The sequence below is a fragment of the Dermochelys coriacea genome, chromosome 1, assembly GCF_009764565.3.
Source record: "Dermochelys coriacea isolate rDerCor1 chromosome 1, rDerCor1.pri.v4, whole genome shotgun sequence".
NCBI lineage: Eukaryota > Metazoa > Chordata > Testudines > Dermochelyidae > Dermochelys > Dermochelys coriacea.
The window spans coordinates 83,034,772-83,055,398 of NC_050068.2; positions in this window are offsets into that span (position 1 = coordinate 83,034,772).

The window sequence follows — 20,627 nt, forward strand, 5'->3', positions numbered from 1 at the left end:
ATTAGTGTACTCTGTATGCCATTATCTAAATCACTGATGAAGATACTGAACAGAACCGGACCCAGAACTGATCTCTGCAGGACCCACTCATTATGCCCTTCCAGCATGATTGTGAACCACTGATAACGACTCTCTTGGAATGGTTTTCCAACCAGTTTTGCACCCACCTTATAGTAGCTCCATCTAGGCTGCATTTCCCTAGTTTGTTTATGACACTCTGTAATGATTCCTCAAAGCATCGGATAAAATGTTACAAAAATATATACTAAAACATTTTTCTTTAAATGTTCAGGCTGTTGCAGTACAGTGGAGGAGCAGCTACATTATAAGCAAGAAAGGGTGGGTTAACCATAACTTGTAACCACATTCTGCTTTGGCCTTTAAAGCACTCTCTTGGCTTGACTCAGCTTTGGGACAGATTTGACATATTTTATCTTATACTGAAAATAAGGGGCAAACTCCTAGCCTCACTGATATCAAAGGGAGCTTTTCCATTGACTTCAACAGAGTCAGGTTTTCACCCATGGGTTACAGAGATCAAAGTGGTGTGTGATGTAATTCCTCCAAGATGTACATAAAGAACATCCCATAGAGAGGAATACAGCCTGAAACAATAGCTCTGAAATGTGTGAACTTCTCCATTCATCTCAGTAGATACTCCCTGGCTTGTTTCAGGCATGCCTTTATACAGAGGGGTGAGCATGTGTCTGTTTCATGATGTCAGATCTTGAATCTGCTGGGATTACTGTTTGGTCTCCTTTAAACAAAATCCCATTTTGCACACACAATTTATTCCTCACCTGGCAACAGAGGGTAACCTCCTTTGGCATTTTCTCCTTGCAATCTGGCCAACCCAGGAGTATGAAATGGTTTTGTCTGTAGCACCCCATTCTGTTCAGTCCTTTGTTGGATTGTCTGGAGCCTCCCATCACAGATGTGAATGTATCGTAGTGTGTTGACAGAGTCGATCTCCTGTCCCAATGAGCTGTCTCTGTTGTACTCTGAAAGCTATGCTCTGTTCAGTGTATTTGCCACCAGTCCTCACGTCATAGCACTGGAGTCTCAATAACATGCATTTTAGTTACTTGGGTGCACTTGGCAGTGGCTTCCTTGTGACGCTTTCAAATGGCTTGGGGTTAGATTGCATGTCCGCCTTCTTCCCAGATGTGAATTGATGCAATTGTTCCATTCCAAATAGCACAGCCTGTAGCTCCTCTTCTCTCTGAGAATATCCCCTGTACTGCTCCGGGGCCTCCTGAGGCATCATACTATAGCTCTATCTACTCTGCAGGTTAGTAGTGCTTTAGAACTGGTGCCTCACCATTTTCTTTACTCCTTCATATGCCTGTTCTTGAGTGTCTGAGTTGACTTTCTCCATGCATTCAGTCTGATATTCCACTCCTGGCACTCGTATGTCATCAGCTACAATGCTGGTCATTACATAAGCATAAACAGGCAAACAATGTTATTATTTTGCAGGGGAGCAGGTGAAGAAGGAGAGAAATATACCAGTCTTTTCTCATGTGCTTAAAGTTACTATAATCAACATGTTAATGCAGAATTGCGGTTTTCTGGTGGCATCTCATGCCCTTCCAAAGCATCTAACTCAGCAAAACTCAGACCTCTGAAAACCAGGAAATTCAGAGTCAAGGTACACGCCACTGCAACCTTAACTCTGCCTTTTTTGACTGATGACCTAAAATGCTCATAATAAACATATTTGTGCTCTGCTTTGCAGATAGTGCAGAACACTCAAGGAGCAGGGCATATGACCACTGTAGCACAGAATCAAACACATTCTCCTTGCTAAGGCAACTCTTGTGTTTAGGTAAGTTAAACTGAACAGGAGCTACCTATTCAAACACAGTCTGCTCCACAGAAACAAAACTACACCTGATAAACATTATGACCTCTTCACACACTTTTACAACTCTCTCGCCCTTATGCACAGGATGCCATCGAACACTGTTCTTTCACTTATGCATCATTAAACCCACAGCCTATTCTCACTCATATCCCACTTCTCTGCTAACAGTCCCCATGGCGAGAAGACCCCTGTGGCCCGCTACTGACACAACCTACAGAATTCAGCACTGACATGCACCTCTTTCCTTTGATCATACATGGCGGGGGCAGGCAGGGAAAGGAAGAGGGGCTCACACCCTCCCTGAAAGGGCACTGTAGTGGATCAACCCTGAGCCTGGGCTGGGACATAGTCTCTCGCCCCTGGGCTCCTGATGAGAGTCACCACTGCTGGAAAATCTCTCCATTCCCAGCAGCAGTTCAGCTCACTCCAAGGTTCCTTTGTAAGTCCAATTACTTCTAGTCCCTGGCGGCATCCTCCAGTCCTTCCACAGTTTGCTGGCTGGGAGCAGCCTTCCAGGATGCCTCACCCATATCAGCCTTGTAGTGTCAGTCTATCCCAAAACAAAGGTGAGGGGAAGGAAAGGCCAGCCACTACCCTGGGTTGGGCTCCTCTTGCTTCAGGAGCTCACGAGCAGTCCCTAGCAGCCTCTCCTCCTGGGTAAAGTGCCCCACTTCTCTGTGGAAACTTTCACCTATTTAATCTCCCTTTCTCCAAGTGGTGCGTGTTCCGCAAGTGTGCCTAGTTGGCACTGGCTGAGTGCAGGAACGCCCCTTATCCTTTCTATCAGTGGGATGGGAGTGTGTCCCATCACATACCCTCCTTCTCAAAACCAGAAAGTTTCTTGCTCAAGTGTCTCCCCAGTCTCCATCTCCCTGGGAAACCAAAATCTGTATTTGTGTGCTCTTTCCATGCTCGGTGCTATACCCAGAAGCTATAGGGCTGGAGTGCTAGATACCAGCACATAATCTGGGGGGTTGAGTCTTTCATACAATGTAGCCACTGCAAGAGCTTGTCATCTGTGACTGGGGGAAAGGGACTACCCAGCAGGTAATACCTGAGGGAGTCCATGGCCCACTTTGTTGCCAGAGCTTCTTTGTCAATAATAGAATACACTTTCTCACTGGGGAACAACTTTCTGCTTAGATAGAGGACCAAGTTTTGTGTGAGCACCACTTGCAGGCCAGTGTTGGAGGCGTCTGTATACAGAACAACTTTCGGAAGAAGTCCAGGTGGCAAGGACGTGCGCCTGGCTCAGCCATGCCTTCAGAGTATTAAAAGTTTCATTGAACCGGTTATCCCACTGGACCTTTTTGGTGTCTTTGTCTTTCAGTAGATCGGTCAGTGCAAAGTTGGGGATGAACTGGCAATAATATCCCATCAAGAAATGGCATAATTATCTTCTGGTTCAGAGTGAGGGGCAGGATTTTAATGCATGGAGTTTATCTAGCACTGGTTTTACAAGGCCTCCTCCTTCCTGATACCCTAAATCAGTCACTTCTGTCATGGCTAACTTACGTTTGGCAGAGTTAGCTGTGAGGCTGACCTCCTGTAGGGACATTAGCCCCACCACTTAGGTGACATAAGTGATCTTCCTACCCCTGGTTATAGATTACAATGTCATCAAGGTAAACTGTAGAGTAGTGGTGTTGGGGTCCAAGGACTCAATTCATAAGGTGCTGGAAAATTTCTTCTGATTCTTGCAAGCCAAATGTCATAGTTTTAAATTGTGAATGGCCAGTTGGGAGTCAAGAATGCAGTCTTCTCTTGGGACGATGGAGATAGGGGGATCTGCCAATAGCCTTTTGTAAGGTTAATTGTGCTGAGGTATCGTGCCAGGCCAATCACTCTAACAGCTCATCCACCCTTAGCATTGGGTAGACATGAAACTTTGAGATGGAATTGACCTTACAAAAGTCAATACAAAAATCGGACTGTGGTGTCTACCTTGGGGACCATGACTACAGGACTCCTTCAGTCACTCCTGGACTCCTCGATAACCCCCTGTTCTCAGCATCACCTGCACCTCTTCTTATCCTCTTTCGTAAGGCCTAGGGATTATCCCTAACTAGTTGCCCTGGTGCTGTCTCCCGATCACTGTTGTATTACGTGTGTTCTTCTAAGATTTGTGGAGAATATTGTAGTGAAGTTTTGGATCATTTTCCCCAACTGGGTTTTCTGATCCAGTTAAAGGTCCGCACTTGATGGTAGGAGTCCAGATTCTGGGAAAACTGCCAGCTCAAGTCCTAGCTCAGGGTTCATCACCGGGGTTCTATCAGGAAGGCTTCAGAGGTCTTCCATGGCTTGAGAAAATTAACATGATAAACCTTCTTCTCATTCCTCTTGCTGGGTAGCTTACATCCAGGAAATCTAGAATAGCCGCCTTCACCAAGTTATAGTCTCTAGACTGCTCTGGATCAAGGTTATGGTAGCTGCCTGTCCCATCATGTATAGAACTAAAACTCACACCCAATGCTCTGGAGGACATTAAGAGGCAAGTGCCATGGATTTGTCAAAAACAAATAGTGTCAAAGCAACCTGATAGCTTTCTTTGACAGGGTAACAAGCCTTGTGGTTAGGGGGGGAAAGCGGTAGATATGGTATATCTTGATTTAGTAAAGCTTTTGATACTGTCTCGAATGACCTTCTCATAAATAAGCTACAGAAGTTCAAGTTGTGAAATCTCCATCATTGGAGACTTTTAAGAGCAGGTTAGACAAACACCTGTCAGGGATGGTCTAGATAATTAGTCCTGCAATGAATGTAGGGGACTGGATTAGATGACTTCTCAACGTCCCTTCCAGTTTCATGATTCTATGATCTTCTCGAAAGTGGTGAGGAATGCCTCTTGATCATTGATGGAGCCCATTTTAGTTAATTTCACCACCACAGGTGGCAGAGCTCCCCCTGGTGTATGGGGCCCTGCTGGGTCTCCCTGTTCAGGGGCCAGTGAGCTGAACTGTTGCAGAAAGTCTCTCTGGAGTTCTTGCTGCCAGGATACAACCTCCTTCAGCAGCTGCTGTTGCACTGCTTGGGCCTGCTGCTGGGCTGTCAACTGCTGCAACATCTGCTGCTGGAAAATGCTGTTGCTGGTTGGCCTGTTGTTGTTGACACTCCACCATCTACTTACATTAGCACACAGGGTCCAGGCTGGTGGAACTCCCCCACTCAACAGACCAATGCAGAACCCGTTTCTGTCTCAGGGCCTTGTATCAGGCACAGGGCTTCATGCTGCGTTCTCCACCAATTGTACTGGCCAACTCTCAGCCTGGGCTCAGAATTAGCATCTTGCCTCTAGGTCTCCTACAGGAACTCCCACTCCTGGGCAATCTGTCTGTTCCTAGTGGGAGTTCAGCTCACTCTGGGGGTACCTTCTGAGTCCAATTACTTCTCATCCCTGGAAATGCTCCCCGGGGCCCCTCGCCTGTATCAAGCTTGTAGTATTAGCCTGTCCACAAATAAGGGACAGGAAAACAAAAAGCTAGCCACTGCCTCAGGCTGGGCTACTAAAGCTCACTAGCAGTTCCTCCTTCTGGATCAACTTCCCCCCCACCTTTTTAATCTCCCCTTTTCCTGGTGGAGCATGATCAGTTAGGTGTTCCGAATTGGAACTGGCTGGGCGCAGGAGTACTTATTAACCTTTCTATCAGTGGGATGGGGATGTGTCCCATCACAGGCAAGACCACTCAGATTGCCTCATATCACAATCACAGCTCTATCAAGTTTCTCCAACTCATCCTGCCATCATTTCAATACAGCTATACAAAACAGTGAACACTATTGCATGCATGCAGCTAATTCCCAGTGGCTATTGCTAGCTCCCCAGGATGCAGAATTAAGGTTGTGTGAACATGTACCTTTACTCTGATTTTCCTGGTTTTCAGAAATTTAAATCTGAATAACCTTAAATCTTTACTTCTTGGTTTTCAGATAATTCAAGTTTTGCTGAACTTGCCATTCTGGAAAGGCACAAGATACCACCGGATAACCTTAACTCTGCGTTAACAAAGGTTTGTGTCAGGGAATTGCACTAGTGTTGGGAATGTATATCAGTGCTATCTAGTGAGCTTACAAAGCCAATCTAGTTGGCCAAATTCAGCTCTCCATTACACTGTTGCAACCTTATTAAAGTCAGTGGGGTACACTGATATAACAGAGTACTCTGTCACTGTGTCTTTAAAAGAATGGTCTAACATGACAGTGACTTTCCAGAATACTAACTAGCGTCTATTGTCATAGATTTTTCATTTTTTCATACAACCATTGAGAGAACTGCCCAAGTAAGAAGTTATATAATGAGTAATTCTTTTACAATATATCACCAAAAATGGTTTTAAGTGATCATTCCCTTTAAGTGTAAGTACTCCCCTGGGTAAAACAGGAGTGAACAGGGGAATTATTAATTGTTAATAGCACATCTTTTGTGGAGATTTAGCCACACAACCTCTGTCATTATTCTCATTCTGACTAGGAGTCTCTGTGCATCTCTTAAAAATTTTTTGAATCAGTCTGAATGCAGTATCCCTGCCTACATAATGTGTACACATAATCTACCAGCCTCAGATGAAGTCCATTATGAGCCATAATGCTGAATGGCTGCTGCAGATCTGATTAAAGACAGTCTCTAACTCAATTTCTACCCTATTAGCAATGCCTGTTCAACAGGGCATGTTTTATTTCGCTCTGTCTCCAGGATCCATTTACTGTCTTTCATCTTCACTTGGGAGAGGTATTTAAAAAACAAAACCCCTTATTCCTTTTTTCATGCAATAAGATTTAGTAAATCATTGTTGATGGACTTCATTAGCTGAGACAAATTATCTGAATAATTATCTGATTCTGAATCAAATGCATCCACTAGAAAACAAGAAGTTCTATTGCAAGTTCTTGTACCATTCTCCCAACTCATTACAAAGTCTAAGGAAAGTTAGAATCCTGCTTTTTCTTTCCTTACTCATTGCCTCACATCTTTTTCCTCTTCACTCCTTCCCTTCACACAAAGCATAGGGCACACAACTTTTATGTTGTCTCTGTTTCTTCTTTAGCTGTTTCATCCTTCTCTGTAATGAAGTTTCTGTCACTGCTGTAAGATTACATAGTTTGTGCCTGAGTGAAACACTGTTCAGTGTAGCAGATCTGCTGTGTGAGTGATCAGCCTGTTCATACTTTCCTGTGAGTTGTACTGTTTCTTGGTCATCACAAGTCTTGCCAATGAAAACATCTCATCTTTTAAACACAACGTGTAGAAGTTTACTGCGCTGGGGGTGGCAGTGGTGATGATTAGTGCTTTTCAATTTCACTGCTGGCCACAAATACTTTTCCTAAGCCCTTAATAAGTGAATCATGGGGGTGTTCTAGTAGTGACTCAGAAATCATCCCACTTCATTATATCATTCACTGATGTTTGAGGTTTGAGCTACTAGAATGGAGTGTTCCACTACAAACAAATCAGCTTCCATCACCTACCAGAAATCCTTTGCAGCTGGCCTCAGATATTATTGTTCTTCCAAAGTTGCTGTACAATTTTTTTTTTACCGTTTTCAAAAGCAGAAGCTGTATTAACATTGTCTGTGCCTGGAAGTCATAAATGTAGTTTGTTGAAGAGAATACTATAAAGAGAATCAGATGTTTGAGGGGTCTGTGATTAATGAGTAAACAAGTAGCTTCTACTTATAAAATTAATCCTTTCAGTGGTCTGCTTGATAAGTCATTTAAGCAAATAATATTCATGTGCCAGTTTGGGGTCTCTGACTGTTACATTTGGCTTGGTGAACTAAACAAACTTCTGTACAGTCACTTTGGATCTTGAAATTTTAGCAAGAGTCTAACATTTTTATAACAAGCAAAGCTTTTATTGTTTAAAAATGTGTGATGTTTTCTATTTGCTGAAAATATTCCACTGCAATGTACATATAGCCCTAGGGCCTATCATGAAGTTTGTTGTACTTAAATACAGAATATTAATTCAAAGTACAAATATAGTATTTGTTTGTGTATGTGTTGGTGAGAGGAGGGTTAGAGTTTTGTAACTGATGATGTTTCAGAGCTAGTGAAAAACAGACATTGCTTAGTTAGTGTGATGAAGCCGAGAAACTGCCAGAAACACAAGGGCTTAAAGCAGGGGTGGGCAAACTACAGCCCCCGGGCCGAGTCCAGCCCACCAGACCTTTTAATCTGACCCTCAAGCTCTCTCTGGGGAGTGGGGTCGGGGGCTTGGCCCGCTCCATGCATGCCATGGCTCCGCGCAGCTCCTGGAAGCAGCGGCATGTCCCCCCTCCGGCTCGTGGTATGCGTAGGGGCAACGGGGGCTCTGCATGCTGCCCCCACCGCAAGCACCAGGTCTAATTCTTCCATTGGCTGGGAACTGTGGCCAATGGGAGCTGCAGGGGCGGCACCTGCAGACGGGGCAGCGTGGAGAGCTGCCTGGCTGGCGCTGCACCTCCACGTAGGAGCAGGAGGGGGGACATGCTGCTGCTTCCAGGAGCTGCTTAAGATAAGCACCACCTGGAACCTGCACCGTGACCTCCTCCCATGCCCCAACCTTCTGCCCCAGCCTTGATCCCCCTCTTGCCCTCCAAATCCCTCAGTCCTGGTCCGGAGCACCCTCCTGCACCCCAAACCCCTCATCCCCAGCCATACCCCAGAGTCCTCACCCTGCTGCAACTCAACCCACTGCCCCAGACTGAAGCCCCCTCCCACACTCCAAACCCCTCAGCCCCAACCCAGAGTCCCCTCCCCCACACCCCAACCCCCTACCCCAGCCCAGAGCCCTCTCCCACACCCTGATTCCCCTCATTTCTGGCCCCATTCTGGAATCCACAACCCCAGCCCAGAGCCCATACCCCCTCCCATACCCCAATCCCCTACCTCATCCCGGAGTCCCCTCCCATACTCTGAACCCCTCTGCTCCACCCCCAGCCCACAGCCCCCTCCTTCACTCCAAACCCCTCATCCCTGGCTCCACCCCAGAGCCTGCATCTCCAGCCCACTTCCTTACCCCGTCCCGTATCCCAACCCCCTGCCCCAGCCCAGAGCCCTCTCCTGCACCCTGAACGCCTCATTTCTGGTCCCACCCCAGAGCCTGCACCCCCAGACACCCTCACCCTCACCCCCTCCTGCACCCCAACCCCCAATTTTGTGAGCATTCATGGCCTGCCATACAATTTCCATACCCAGATGTGGCCCTCAGGCCAAAAAGTTTGTCCACCCCTGGCTTAAAGAGAGCTTGTGGTCCAGCTAGCCCCGCCCCCTATACCTGTAGCCAATGCCAGGTCTGAAGGGGGGGATAAAAAGAGAGAGCCAGGCCCAGTTTAGGGCTGACCGATGAAGAGGCAGGTGCTAGCTATCTCCCTATCTGAAGGGACAGAACACTAGTCTAACAGCCATCTGTGAGTAAGCACTACCTCCCCAGCCAAGGGAAGACTGCAAAGGGGCCTCCAGCACCTGAGGTAACTGAATGAGTGGACTCCAGAGATATTGTGGGGCTTGCCCTGGCCAACTTACAGCTGCCCCATTCAAAGGAGCCTGGGACTGCAGCAAGGCACTGCCCAAGAGGGGCCCCAACAGGAAGCAGGCTGCCCAGCAAATTAGACTAGAGGGGCCATGCCCCAAAGTGAACAGACTGGTAAGAAGTAGCCCAGAATAGCAGATTCAGACTACCTGCTGGGAGGGACTCTTTGCTCCCTTCCCCGCCCTCCCATGCAGGGGATGATGTACATAGGGGCCTGAGCTGGGACCCAGTGGAGAGGTGGGCCTGGGTCCCCCTACACCTCCTGGCCTCAAAGACTGAGGCTTCTCAACCAAGCAGGGGACTGAGCACCAGATACTTTTACCACTAGGCTGTCCAGCCCTCCAAGGCACCTGTTACAGTCAATTTTGTGCAGTTACACATGTTCTGTCCTTCAAACACTGAGATGCTGTTGAAGTTATTTAATAAGATGATACTGCTTCAATGTGACAATGTTTCAAATGGGCCCTGGACTGAAAGAGTAAAAAGCCATAAGGCTAACTGATCTATTTGAAATGTGAGCAATTTCTGAACAAAATTGGCTAAATGAATGTTATTGGCAAAATACTATTGGAATGATCCTACATATTGAAGGGACCTCCTCAAAAGTACTTCTGTTTGGTGTTTCTTTTTAAAAGATGAGTTTTAGGCAACATACAGAATGGTTTAATGCAGGCTAATACATATTGCTGGGCAGGGGCATAACCAGAATTTTCATAAGGAGAGAGCCCAGAGAGATGATCCCTATGCAATAGGGTGCCTGCCCCAGTGTGGAGAAGACAGGGGCTCTGTGGGCATGGCTCATCTTGCCACACACAGCTTGCAGGGGGCAGAGTCAGCCACAGGCAAGTTTGTGAGGCTGCAGCCAGGGCAGGAAGTATTGGTATGTGCCAAGCCCAGGTGGGGCCCCCAGTGAACAGGGTGTAGCTCAAAGGGGACAGGAGGAGGTACAACGTGCCACCCTGTCATCTAGGCTGAAGCCCCTCCATGCTGCCAGGGCCTCCCGCCACAGTGCTGAGATTTCAGCAGGGAATCCTTCACTGGGCAAGGATGTAGGTACCCTGTCCTGTTACCTGCTGTGCAGGCAGCATGTCCGTGGTTGCAGTACAGCCCCATGCAACTTTCTTGGACATGGATTGATTTAGTGGGTCTTAGATGAGTCTTTGTGCAGAGCTAGCAACTGGGGGCCTTTGCCCCACCTTCCTTCCACCACTCCTTGCACCCCTATCAGGTACTGAATATGTTCAAACTAAGAATCATATAATTCTAATTACTTACAGCTTTACAAGGGAAGCGGGTATTCAAATGATGGTTAATTATTCAGAGCAGTATCTGAGAAATGCTGGATTTCCCTCTTTGGAAAAAATCTCAAAGATTTTAACGGACCTTAAGAAAAAGACGGAAGGGGGGAAAGTAAGGGCACTCTTGAATACATATAATGGTAAGCTAAAAAAAAAAGACGAAAATGTGTGGAACTAAAAATTTGTTAAATACTTTTTCAAAAATGTGAGCTATATTCTTCAAAATTAATGGAAATTGCCTCCCCTCTCCCCCATCCCCTATGTAACAGGTTGTCATCTCCCAAATATAAAATCAGAAGCAAGAAGTTTTTTGCATTTTGTAAATCAGTAAAAGTAAATATTAGGGCTATCAAGCAATTAAAAAATTAATTGCAATTAATCATATGATTAATCACACTGTTAAATAATAGAATACCATTAAATATTTTGATGTTTTCTAAATTTTCAAATATATTGATATCTATTACACAGAATGCAAAGTGTACAGTGCTCACTTTATATTTATTTATTACAAATATTTGAACTGTTGAAAACAAAAGAAATGTATTAGGTGAATTAAAAATATTAAATACTGTAGTGCAATCTTTTTATCATGAAAGCTGAACTTAAAATGTAGAGTTATGTACAAAAAATAACTGCATTCAAAAACAAAATAATCTAAAAGTTTAGAGCCTACAAGTCCACTCAGTCTTACTTTTTGTTAAGCTAATCGCTCAGACAAACAAGTTTGTTTACATTTGCAGGCAGTAATGCTACTCTCTTCTTGTTTACAATATCCTCTGAAAGTGAGAACAGGTGTTTGCAAGGCATTGTTGTAGCTGGCATTGCAAAGTATTTATGTGCCAGATATGCTAAAGATTCATATCTCCCTTCATGCTTCAACCACCATTCCAGAAGATATGCATCCATGCTGATGACGGGTTATGCTCGACAATGATCTAAAGCATTGCAGACCGACGTATGTTCATTTTCATCATCTGAGTCAGATGTCACCAACAGAAGGTTGATTTTCTTTTTTGGTGGTTTGGGTTCTGTAGTTTCTGCTTCTGAGTGTTGCTCTTTTAAGATTTCTGAAAGCATGTTCCACACCTCATCTGTCTCAGATTTTGGAAGGCACTTCAGATTCTTCAACCTTGGGTCAAGTTCTGTAGCTATCTTTAGAAATCTCACATTGGTACCCTCTTTGCATTTTGTCAAATCTGCAGTGAAAGTGTTCTTAAAATGAACAACATGTGCTGGGTCATCATCTGAGACTGCTATAACATGAAATATATGGCATAATGTGGGTAAAAGAACAGGAGACATACAATTCTCTCCCAAGGATTTCAGTCAAATTTAATTAACAAATTTTTTTTAATGAGCGTCATCAGCATGGAAGCATGTCCTCTGGAGTGGTGGTTGAAGCATGAAGGAGCCTACGAATGTTTAGCATATCTGACACATAAATACCTAGCAACGCCAGCTACAGAAGTTCAATGCAAACACCTGTCCTAACTTTCAGGTGGCACTGTAAATAAGAAGCAGGCAGCATTGTCTCCCATAAATGTAAACAAACCTGTTTGTCTTAGGGCTTGGCTACACTTGCAAGTTAGAGCGCATTAAAGCAGCCCCAGGCGCCCTAGCTCACTACCCGTCCACACTGGCAAGGCATGTAGAGCGCTCTGACTCCACGGCTAGAGCGCTCCTGGTACTCCACCTCGGTGAGAAGATTAACGCTTGTTGCGCCTTGGCTGAAACACCTAGGCATCAGTGTGAACTAGGTGTTGCATTACTGCACTCTGATCAGCCTCCAGAAATGTCCCATAATCCCCTTAACTCAAGTGGCCATTCTTCTCATTGTTTTGGAATCGCTGCAGGAATGCAGATATGCCCTTTGAAAGCTCCGTTTCTGATAGCCGGCATGCTTATCTGCTCTGAGACAAAGCAACCATTTCTGTGGAATGTTGTGTGTGTGTGTGTGTGTGTGTGTGAGAGAGAGAGAGAGAGAGAGAGAGAGAGAGAGAGGCAGGAGGGGTCTGCTGCTGTCTGAATTTACAAGACAGCATGCTGACATGCTATCAGCACCCACAAAAACCTACTCTCTCTCCCCCCACATACACACAACACACTTCCCTGTCACACTCCACCCCACCCACCCCATTTGAAAAGGATGTTGCAGCCACTTGCATGCTGGGATAGCTACCACAATGCACTGCTCTCTGTGGCTGTTGCAAGAGCTGCTAATGTGGCCATGCCAGTGCACTTGTAGCTGTCAGTGTGGACAGATTGCAGCACTTTTCCTACTGCATTCTACGAAGGCTGATTTAACTCAAAGCATTTTACATCTGCATGCCCTTAGTGATTGGCTAAACAAGAAGTAGGACAGAGTGGACTTGTAGGCGCTAAAGTTTTACATTGTTTTCTTTGAGTGCATTTATGTAACAAAAAATCTACATTTGTAAATTTCACTTTCTAGATAAAGAGATTGCACTACAGTAATTGTGTGAGGTGAACTGAAAAATACTATTTCTTGTTTTTTTACAGTGCAAATATTTGTAATAGAAAATAATAAAGTGAGCACTATATACTTTGTATTCTGTGTTGTAATTGAAATTAATATATTTGAAAATGTAGAAAAACATCCAAAATATTTCAGTTGGTATTCTATTGTTTAACAGTGCAATTAAAACTGGGATTAATTTTTTAAATTGTGATTAATTTTGAGTTAATTGCCTGATTTAAGGGTGATTAATTGACAGCCCTAATAAATGCCACCATCTACAGTGCCACATTGCCCTTGTACATCACCCCAAAGTCTCAGGAGGTTGTGACTATCCTGCCCTTCATATTGGTAAATGGGTGGGGGTTCTGGCTGAATGGGATGGGGGTATAGAAAAGACTGAGAATCACTGCTCTACTGCTATGCAAGTTTTCAATTTTTATACATTAGATTACTTCCTTGGAGTTACACCAGGGAGAATATGCTAACCAGCAACTAACATAAAAATTTAATCTCTTCCAAAAATCACATCAGTTGAAGGCACCCAGATTTCTGGAAGTTATTATCCTCCTTCCTATAAAATGAATGTAAAAATGTGAGTCTAACAGTCTAAAAAAATATCAGCAAGGAAGTGTCCTTTTCCAATGTATCAAATCATGAAACTGCATATTTTATCACAATGCCTGCCTGTCTTTGGAGCACAGAGTAGGGGCCATCTGTTAGGATGGCGTGGGTATAGAATTGATTGTGTTTCCAAGAAAAGGGGAGATGGGTGGCCATTATGGACATTAGTGCTTCCTGTTTACTATTTCTTTGTCTTTAGCTTTTTAAGGTACTTTTAACAAATTAAATAAAAACAAGTCAGAAATTATAAATATTTCACTGTATTTTTTTATATTCTACCCCTGAATGAGCTAATTAGGCTATATGCTTTTAGTCCAGACTCTGGACTGGAGATTGTTATTTCCTTCATTGTTTTTCCTTTCTTATTGAGATATGGGAACATCCATGACTCAAGAATTCCCTGCAGTTTTCAATCTCTACTGGCATTAATTTGGAGCAGGGTGCTGCAGTGCAGACACGCCCCAGAAGCAGACAGAGGCATTAATAGAGGATTAAGTTCTTGTTTATGGCACTGCCACACAGCACTATACAGCCATAGTGAGGCCTCTTACAGAATCTCACTCAACTCTTTTTGTGCGAAACCCTTGTCTGGAGGTTGAAAGAAACCATCCTAAGGAATATCTCCCTCCTGAGGTTTGTTAGCAAGGAAGCTTGTGAGCTATATGGGAGAGCCAACACCACAAGGAGAAGGCCACAAAGCTGCACATGGTTCTCACATCTTTATTGTAAATTTTTTGTATTGTGGTAGTACCCTGGAGTTGCTGGTCAGAATCTAGGTCTCTTTGCAGTAAGTGCTGTACAAACACTTAAATATACAGTTTTTGCAGTAAACAACTAAGAATCTAAGACAGCAAGCAGCGTACAAAGGGTCAGGGAAAGGGATACAACCTGAATGTGTACAATAATAATACACATAAACAAAATAAATAAATGTAGAGCCACTATACACACACACACGTGTGAGTATATATATAAAATCTCCAGCTTCAAAAGAATAAGATTTTTGGAGGTGTCAGGGTAGACAGTTGGTCTAGAGAAAGAATTGAAGAGAAGAGAGTTCAAGAAGGACTGTCCATGCACAGGGGCAGTATAGAAGAAGGTGCAAGGATTTGGGAGAAATAAAAGGTTGGTGTCACTGACAGAGTGCAGAGGGTGAACAATTGGGGGGAGCCAGAGATCAGTTCCAAATTATTCTATTACATACAGAAAGCGATGTTAAAAGAACATAAGTCTGTAAAGTCAAGCACTGAAAAGTTAGGAAATGCCAGAATTAAGATTGCCTGTGAAACTTTAATTTGGCCTCTTTTGTGCCTATGTATTGTGATACGGTCATGATCCATACTATTTTTTCCACAGGATCCCTACCTCATTCAGTGCCCAGAATAGATAGTGGACAGAACTGACTTTATCAGCAGCTATTCAATATTTGTTTTCTCCTTACTATTGAATGTGCAGCCCATGCCTTATTACAGCACACTATTCAAACCCTGCTCTGAAGACAGAATTAATTGCCTCCTGGGCTTATCACTATACTATCAGAGTGTTTCACAAACATCAATGAATTTATTTACACAACATCTCTGTGGGAAGTGGGGATGGTATTATTTCCATTTTACAGATGGGAAACTGAAGCACAGAGAAATGAAGGTCAAAAGTATTCATGAATTTTGGATGCCCAATTTGAGAAACCTAGGACCTGATTTTTCAGAGTACTTAGCATTATATAACACTTGCTATGTTCAAAGCATAGTCCCGTTGACTTCAACTGCATCTGTGAATGGTCAGCATTTCTGCAAATCAGACATCAGGGTCTCATGTCAGGCACCCAGAAAATGAGAAACACACAGTTAGTGACCACCTGCGAAAAGTTTGGTTTTAATGACTTGCCCAGCATCATACAGGATCTCTGCAGTAGAGGCAGGGATAGAATGCAGTTCTCCATGGCAGCATTCAGCTGCCTTAACCATGAGATCCTCCTTTCTCTTCCTGCAGTCCCCTACTTCATTCACTATACACCTTCCACCTCTGAAACAAATGAGGCAGGGTGCTGCAGACAACTGTCTCCTTTTTTTATTCATCCCCAGAGCAGAGCCATCCTGTGCACTGAATTAGGCAGGGGTCGTGTGGAAAAAAATAAGTAGGTGGTAATATAATTCAAGATTATCATAAAGTATACATACCCAAGGTTTGAATTAAGGTCACACAGGCAACCTTAATTTTGGCATGGCCTAGCTTATGAGTGCTTGAAATCTTAATAGTATTCTTTTAACATAGCCTGTGTGTAATTTCCTAGGTTTTAAAAAAGCACACTCAACACCATATTAATAGTCACACAGTCAGTCAGCTGGGCTGGAACCTTTAGATCCACCACACACACCTCTGACAAGTGAACTAACGCAGTAACTGAAAGCAGCAGTAGTAGGTTGTCATATACTGCATGGACCAGCACTAGACAGGAATGAGATGCTTCATCCCAGTGAGTTTCATAAATATAGGATAGCAGAGGAATAGTGACTCTCGGGGATGTTGGATTCCATTCCAAACTCTGAAGGGAAGTGTCCTGTAGTGCATGGCTTCCCAAACTGGGCTGCAGCACAAAGGTGGGCCACAATACAGTCCCAAGTGGTCCGCTGGCATAACTGCATCCTCCAGTCAAGCTCTTTGTAAATCTTTAACTCCATGTGACTCATAGAATCTAAGTAAAAGCTACATAAATGTAATGTTTTGAGCTGTATATGTGAGGGGAAATTATTTATTTATTTAAAAATCCAAGCTGCACTATGTCAAATTTAATTCTTGTGAGTACAACAGTGCATTTCACTGCAAAGTAGCCTAGCAATGTACGCAAAATCTGCCATTTGCAACTGTAAAAAACGGCAAGTAGTATTTCAGTGTCACGTGGATTGATTGATTTTTCAAAAACGTGTAAGTGGCACTCTCTTTAAAGGGTTCTCCTTCACACCCTAATCAGAGCCATGCCAAATATGTGCTTTTTCAATTTCTCTCAAATTAAATTTGTGGACCAAATTCGTGTCTCGGCTATATTCTTCACTGGCAAATGAGAGCAAAGCTTGCCCCAATGAATTTCATTGAGTGAATTCTTCATCTACATAAGTTGGCTTTGCCCACAAATTATTGTAGATACAGGACTGAAAAATCAGAAATTATAAACATCACATTCAAGCTAATTATCATAACAACCTAAACCCTATCAATGCATCCAAATTTAAATGCTCCAATCAGAATATAAACTTTTTTTGCTTGGTCTGGCTATTAGTTTACATGCGCCTAATTCTCTATTTCACAATGATCCTTCATGCTGTAGGTCCCCTCTACGTTAGGAATAAGGGCCCTGGCTGGTGCAATGCTATTGGAACAGCTCTATGCTGGTCCCCATTGCTGTGTCCATTTTTGGAGATAGGGATGGATGGAAGGGAATGAATGTGGCCAAAATGCACTGTATTTAAACTAGGGTCTGGTTTAGCCCCTGTTTGCCCTAGCTCCGCGTATCTCCCAGAAGCGACCGCCAGATTCCTGCAGCCCCTAGGCGCATGGGTGGCCAGGGAGGCTCTGCACACTGCTGTCACCCCAAGTGCCAGCTCAGCAGCTCCCATTGGCCGAGACAAGTGACCAATGGGAACTGCGGGGGCAGCACCTGCAGGCACAAGGGCAGCGCACAGAGCCTCCCTGGCTGCCCATGAGCCTAGGGGCCACAGAGATCTGGCAGCCACTTCCTGGGATCCGCGGTATGCGCTGCCAGGACCAGCACCCCAAACACCCTCCCACACCCCTACCCCAGCCTGGTGAGAGTGAGTGCGGGTGGGGGAGAGTGAGCAATGGAGGGAGGGAGATGGAGCGAGTGGAGGCAGGGCCTCAGAGAAGAGGCAGAGCTTCAGGGAAGGGGCAGGACAGGACAGGGTGTTCGGTTTTGTGCCATTAGAAAGTTGGCAACCCTAAAGGGCCCCATCTGAGATGTAGTTCTTGGGGCAAACTATCCTTCAACAGGAACAGGGAGTTCTGGGGACCAAAGTTGGACAGTCCTCTGAAATCCCGGATGGCTAGCAAGTATGCCAGCACGGTGACAATATGTGGTGTCCCTTCTGTGTATTGAGAATTAAAGTGATAGCTTGCAATGCCAACACAAGAGTGTGGGGGGTAGGAGCTGGTCAGGCTTGCAGATTATAAGGAGCTCTGTAGAGAAATGAGAGATCTGGGCCTCCCAGCAGTTAATACGGAAACAGCCAACTTAACAAGGTGTGATGAGTTGTGCATCTCTGCCTTAGGGAGCAGCCTGATTTTTTTTTTCTCTCATTTTGGGTTCTTGTGTGTAATCATTCTGAATTCTAAGAAATAAAGTAGTGTTATGCTGCAACCTTCCACCAAGACTACTTATAGTTTTATCTAACTTCTGTGTGTATGCTGTGAACATAATACCTTAATTACTCTTCACTTTGTTTTTCTTTTTGTTCTTGCTGGCATCATTTCTGGTACAAACTGGTTGTCTATTTAAGACACTTTAATACAGCTGAATGAAACTGGTCTAATTCAGTTTGCAGGAGCTCCAATAAACTTATTGATTGTTTGCTTTCATTCATGTGTATTTGTCCCCCTTGATTTTCAGTCTGTCACATTTTCTGCAAAATTTCCAGTCAAAACTCAGATGAAATTGTATCAAAACCATAAATTGGTCCCAGTGGCAGATTATCCACTGGGCCAACAGGGGTCATGCCCAGGGACCCTAGGTGCACCTGCACCTCAACCCCCTCCACCCACCCGGTGCTCCTGCCATGGAACAGATTCAGGGTACAGGGGCTTGCCCCGCTCTGCTCGCCTGGCATGACTGCAGGCAGGGGAGGGGAGGGGCCCCTACTTGCTCTGGCCCAGGGCCCCACAAAACCATAATCCGCCTCTGATTGGCCCAGGTCCACTAGCTTTACCCAGAAGTTTTTCAAATTATAGTGAGCCTTTCAACTCACACTGAGTGAGTTTTGGGCTTCAGTAAAACTCCAATCTGGCTAATTGTGTTGCTGTTTGGATTTCATTTTGATCATTTTCCACAGCTCCATGTGGTGGGCCAAAGTCATCCCTGGTATAACTCTACTGGAATTAATGGTGTTCCACCAAAAATGAAGTTGGTCTGTTAATCTTTTACAGAATGCTAAGGGAAACTCCGATTGCTTATGAAGCTTTGGCGCCTTTCTTTCCAAAAGACTTGAAATATTTATGTAAAAAGAATAATTGAAGCATCACCTAGTTAGTAAACTGAATACTGGTGTGACAGTGAAAGTGTATTCACGAGTGTATTTTTATGCTTATATATAACTGAAAGTTTTTTTTGGCACTGTCACTTGATATCTGGATTGTAACAAGCACTTCTTTTATTACTGACAAATAGCATGCGTTGGGGTTATTTATTGTTTTTTATGGAGCGTGTTTCGTTTAGTGTAGAGATTTTAATCTGAGTATTTCTCTAGTCAAGTATGAACTTTAGCTGTAGTAATTAAGTAGTGTGACAGGGTCGGGCCACATGGCTACAGGAGAGTGATCCTATTGGGATCCGGGAAGTGCTAAAGAATCCCCCCCAGCCTAACGGGGATCCAGCTACAGGAGAGTGATAAAAGGCAGATATATTATCCCCAGGTTAAGTAGGTCCCTTTCCCCTGGGTAAGGTAACAGGGAAGGTTCCAGAACAATCAGGAACTTTCTGGAAACAATTAAGGCAAACAGGCTGATTAGAACACATGCAGCCAATCAAGAAGCCGCTAGAATCAATTACGGCAGGCTAATCAGGACACCTGGGTTTAAAAGGAGCTCACTTCAATTTGTGGTGCATTCGAGGAGCTGGGAGCAAGTGGTGCAAGAAGCTGAGAGTGAGAAGGCTGGAAGACTGAGAAGTACCAGCATTATCAGACATCAGGAGGAAGGTCCTGTGGTGAGAATAAAGAAGGTGTTGGGAGGAGGCCATGGGAAGTAGCCCAGGGAGTTGTAGCTGTCACATAGCTATTACAGGAGCCACTCTAGACAGCTGCAATCCACAGGGCCATGGGCTGGAACCCAAGTAATGGGCAGGCCTGGGTTTCCCCCATCCGTCCAACTCCCTACTTGATACTGGAGGAGTTGACCTGGACTGTGGGTTCCACCAGAGAGGAAGGTCTCTGGCCTGTTCCCCGATCCACTAGGGGGATCAGCAGAGACTGTGGGGATTGTTGTTCTTCCTTTTCCCCATGCTGGCCAGTAATGAGGATAACTGAGTGAATGGCAGATTTGAGCCACGAAAGTGACCAAACTGAGGGCTGCCGTGAACTTCTGAGGCGAACAAATCCACCAATAAGCACAGGACCCACCAAGGCAGAGGAGAAACTGTCACTGTAGCTAATATCTAGCATGGTAACTAATTATCAAGGGGATTGAGGTGACATTTTTGCAAGGGCATAGTAAGACACTAGGCAGCTAGTTGGGATAGATTCCACCACTCTGTTAATGATTGAGGCCTATATTTTCCAAAATATCCACTAATTCTAGGTGTTTCCACTTCTGGGTGTACAAACTAAATCTATTCCCCCCCACATTTTCAGTTGATCTCAGTGGTGTCTCAAGCTGGGTATACAAAAAATTAAAGCATTAAAAATGAAGGGACATTTTTGGAAAATGTAAGTTTATTAAGGGATCACAAGGATCTGGAAGCTTTAAAAATGGTGCTGTGGGTGAGAAACCCAACTTGTAATTCACCCTCAAAACAATTATTTCATCTATTTTTTTTTCTGAAAGAATTTTCCACTAGAGCTGGTCAACTCTTGGAATTTCTATGATAAATCCAGACATTTCAAAATTTATTTTTGTTCCAAATTGGAA